The sequence below is a fragment of the Microcebus murinus genome, chromosome 6 (genome assembly GCF_040939455.1).
Source record: "Microcebus murinus isolate Inina chromosome 6, M.murinus_Inina_mat1.0, whole genome shotgun sequence".
Lineage (NCBI taxonomy): Eukaryota > Metazoa > Chordata > Mammalia > Primates > Cheirogaleidae > Microcebus > Microcebus murinus.
In genome coordinates, this window is record NC_134109.1 from 7,707,097 (window position 1) to 7,711,841 (window position 4,745).

Here is a 4,745-nt window from a genome sequence, read left to right on the forward strand (position 1 = left end):
CATGGAAGCCGGAAAAGGAAGAGAGCAGAAACACATGAGGAGCCTAAGGTATTCTGTTCATAAGCAGCACCCACTACCCCCCCCCCCCACGTGCAGCGGCCAGCACAAGGCTGACGTTACTGTGATGGGAAGTGTCATATTTCCACAAAGACTGCTCCTTAGAGGGGGAAGAGAAGACTTTCACAATTATATGGTCTATCATTGTCTGCCCTTTTGGTCATGAGTATTCACCTTTCTCCTTTATTCTTGTGTAAATAAAAGACATTCATCCCTTCCTAAAGGGGGCATCCCCAGAGTCCCATCCAACCCCGATGTCAGACTCAAAATCCAGGATCTCGCAGTTGTCAATACGTCAAATCTGGACACAGTGCTTTCTCACCTCCAGTCTCAGGAAATAAAAATGTGGGTTATTTGTGCTCCCACCGCCACACCCCAATGCAAACGTGTTGCAAGGAGTGGGGCAGCAGAAGAGCAGCCAACCTCCTATTTGAGAAGGCGAGAGTGAGCAGCACACAGCACCCCCTGGTCCTCAGCGATTCTGAAACCCCCTGGACAGATATGATGAGGACACCCCGCCCTGGAGGTGAGAACGCCCTTGCCCAGGCCCCAGGGGTTCTTCCTGGACGTGGCCCCCAGTCCTCGGTCCTCCATGGCTCTTGAGGGCAAGGTGTGGGTTCAGAGGTGGGGCCAGGGGTCAGATGGAGAGTTCAATTCTGTCGCATTTCAATGCAGGATGCTCTCAATTATTTTAGAGCATTTATGGAGTGGAGTTGTACGTGTGTGAGGGTGCGTGTGTGTTAGTGAGTACACGTGTATGGGAAGTCCTTCCTTCCTACATTTCATTGAGTGTTTTTTTGTTTGTTTTGTTTTTTGGTTTGTTTTTTTTTTGTTGTTGTTGTTGTTTGCTTTTTTTTTTTTTTTTTTTAAATGATTCTAAACCTTCTTTTGGGCATTGCCAGGCCTCTCGATCTCCCTTTAGCACTGCAAGTGGTGGGAAGGGAGGCAAACCCAAAAGCCACTCTTGCAATATTCTGAGCCAGGCTTTCACCCTCATTGAGCTTCCCAGTTTTTCTTCTATGCAGTACAGCCCACAGCCACAGTTCGCCCCTCACAAGTGACATTTCCCACAACTAGACCTCCACAGCAAAGAGGGTAGATGTTCTAACAATTTCCACCACCCCCTATGCGTATATGCAAATAGCAGTAATAAAACAATAGTTCAGTGACCTTTTCAGGGGCTGGGTGGGAAGTTCAGGTACAACTTTAAACAACAAAAGCCCGTTCTATCTGTTTCTAAATACAAAAGTACACATTTCAGGGCCACACGGACCTGTGTCCCTAGTTAAAGTTTTAACTTGTTCATTTCATCTTCTTTTACCAAAGAGGGGAGAACATTGTATGATTTCATAAAGGCAGGCATGGTGGTAATTCAAACATGCCACTCGCTCCACTACTTATCACGGCCCCCTTGCATTTAGGTGGGGCCATGGGCTGCTTCTGAACGTGGGCTGTGGGCAGAGTTGACATTTGACACCTCCAGAAAGAATCTAGAAGACTCATTATGCAATCCCGCAGCAATATCTTTCTCCCCATGGCAGATGAGCAGATGCTACGTTCAGATAAAGCATCTGCAAGAGGGTAGAAGCTCTGGAAGCTTAGACCCCTGGCTGAAGCCCCCTGCCCAGCTGCATGGGACCTATGGCTTGAGTAAGACATCAACTGCCAGTATGGTAAGCAGCCATGCTCTGGAATCCTTTGTTACCGCAGCCTAGCCTAGACTTTTCTGACTAATACACTGAGCCTCAAGATCTGTTCTTTCCCCTGTGAAGGAGAATCTGAGCACGAATCTTTCAGATCAGCACTGTGTAGATCACCTTAGTATCAAATCCTCCTAGGGCATTAGGAGAAAGTAGCACTCTGGGAAGGGAATCTATTGGTCACAATTATAGCACTTTGGAGAAGGACTAGAACATGGTCCAGTACACAGGCTCCTGTCCCACACTGTAATTAAAACGAGTACTTTTTGGTATCTAATAGACCCAGTCACATGCTTGATATCACATTCAATATTCAAAATCACGAAAATAGTTTCAACATCAGCTACTGCGTCCCAATTAAAATTAAACTATTTGTGCCACATGCATATTTATACAGCCATCCCCTCTGACTGGATGTAGTCATGTGGGTAGACATCGAAGTAAATCCTGTATTGTCTGAACAGAACACACGCCAGGGAAGGCAGGGTGGTGGTGGAAACTGGGGAGAGTGTCTCCATTAGGCAGGCAGTTAATTTAAAGTTTAAAAAATGGTTTCTCAACAGCCGATACATGGCAGATTTAATCACCTGACATTTTTTTCTCTCTCTTCCTAGCTAGTCCGTTCAACTTTGACTGGACCTGTTGCGGGATGATATGATTACCATTGTGTGCACCCTCTGGCATTATTTAAAAAGGCAAATCCCTAATCCCTGCTTAATTTTATGAACTGTCAAAATGATTCTAAATATCTGCTCTGTTTGCATTTTCACCTCGGGACAGAAGTCCATAGGTACAGATTGGGTGTACAACAGTGGACTTGAGGCAATTTTCATCTCTTAATGCCTGTAGTGTGAGAGGCTGAATTTGTAATAATCACCAGATTATCTCTAAAGATCGCTCTGTTGTACCTGCAAAACGGTTCTGTGCAAAAATGCAAAAGATACGAGGAAAGTAATTGATGAGAGGCAGGAGATGATTGCTCTCCCTAATCCCCGATGAAAAAAAACCACACACACACACACACACACACACCCCAAGACAAATGTCGGTAATTTCTGTTAAATGCTGCTTGGAATCTGCAGCGGCAGAAACCTGCTCCTGAGTAAAGGACAACCTCCTGTCCTCCTGCAGGCAGCTCACCACACCACGCTGGGCCCACGGGCTGGGGGGGGGGAGGGGCGTTCTCAAAATAGGTCCGAAAGAAGGGGCAGGACCCCGGCCCAACAGAAGTTCAGAGAAGGTACCCCTTGGAGACATGTGGAGTCAGGCAGTGCAGGAATGTCCCTGGTGCAGCACCCAGGAACACAGTATGCTTGTTTCTCTTTTCCGTGCTCTCTCCCTGCTGGGGACAGGCAGCTTGGGGACATGGGAGGAAGGTTGGCGTGGGATCCCAGTGTGACTCGAGATGACTGTGGGACTTTGGGCAAAGGGCACTCTGCCCCTGTCCTCGCCTCCACTTCTGTGCCTGACAACCGAGGGTGGAAGCCCGGTGCTGGGGACAGCCCCAACACGCACCAACACGCACCAACACGAGCCCCAACACGCACAGCAGAGGAACTGAGCCCTCTGTGTGCAGGGAACTGGATCTGGAGCTCCACACCCCTCCTTACCCTAGGAGGCAGGCGTCGGGAAGCTGAGGCTGCAGGGCTGCTCTTGCTGCTGCATAGCCAGGCTCCAAACTTAGGGAAAGGAGACGAATTTAGGTAAAACTACAGGCAAGAGAAAGTTGTATATCGGAGAAGATCCCATCCCCCTGCCCCCCAAAAATAAAACCTGTGGTTTTCAAGGTGCCTAAACAATCACACGGGTGAAAGAACATTATTATAAAACTGTCCCTTATCTCAAAGTTCTAGGAATGGAAGTTGTAGGTGATAGAATATTCTAGAAGTTTGAGGGTTAATTAGAAATCTGGCTTCCCCTTTCGTCACTGGTGAAAAGGACCAGAATGTAAACTTAATTCCACCTTTAATCTCGAGGACGTTTGGTAACAGAGTTTGAAGATCAATTATTCTTTTTCAAGATTGACAGAGAAGGAAACGTGGGAGTTGAAGATGCTCAGACGTCAGTAGGAAATTACAATAAATCGTGGACCGAGCCTATCTTCTTGCACTGTGTTCCTGGAAAAAAAAAAAAAAAAGCCAGTCCGTTTCCAGAACTAAGCCAAGCCTGAGCCCTCGCCTCATGCTGCCTTGCTGTTGTCCTCAGGCAGGACACAGGGCAGGGGTCACTGCAGCCACAAACCAGAGGTGTCCTGGAGGAACTGCTCAGTGTGACCCTGAGGAATCAAGATGCCGTACAAGTTGTCGTCGTTTTCTTTGCTTGTTTTAAATCTGTGAAATCACTGGTTGCTCACCAGATACTCTTAAGTAGTGACTTTGATAGTAAAATTTTCCCAGGTACAAGATAAAATTGACCCCCAAATAATCAGAAATTGGGAGTTTTCTGAAAAAAAAACCTGGTAGAATACATTTCCTATGCTTTATGTTTTGAATATTCTCCAATTTATTAATTACTACCGTAATCCTCTTCTTATGGTGCACTTTCACAGAAGGGGAAAATTTTTGTCACTTCAACATCAAAGCAGAGGCCTTGCTACCACTTTAAATGCTAGATAACACCTAAGGGTGATTTCTTCCAGTGGCTTTAAACCATTATGGTTTATAAAGTACTTTTAATGCATTGTACATCACGCCAACAGTGTGAGTTAATATTGTTTTATTGACTAATAAAATATCTTAAATAACATTAATAATGTTTAATATTTAATTGCATTAATAATATTTAACATTCTATACCTATTAAAGTAATAAATGAAAGGGGTACTGCCGTAGAACAGAGACTGTGTAGGTGCTTTACATAGCCCTACTCCATTCTTCACCGTGGTACCAAGGAGTTGGTTTTAGTCATCATGTGGCAGATTAAGAAAATGGAACTCAGGGAGCTGCAGCAGTTGCTTGAACCAGTCACACACCTAGGAAATGACAGAGA

At 45.7% G+C, this 4,745-nt stretch overlaps 1 long non-coding RNA gene across 1 annotated transcript; it reads left to right on the forward strand.

Annotated features, from left to right (window-relative positions):
* Window positions 1-491: 491 nt before the first annotated feature.
* On the forward strand, window positions 492-4,457 carry LOC142871363 (uncharacterized). The gene is made up of 3 exons (XR_012919609.1): window positions 492-583; window positions 1,599-1,730; window positions 2,372-4,457. It is a non-coding gene; the product is annotated as an uncharacterized LOC142871363 (long non-coding RNA).
* The last annotated feature ends 288 nt before the right edge of the window (window positions 4,458-4,745 follow it).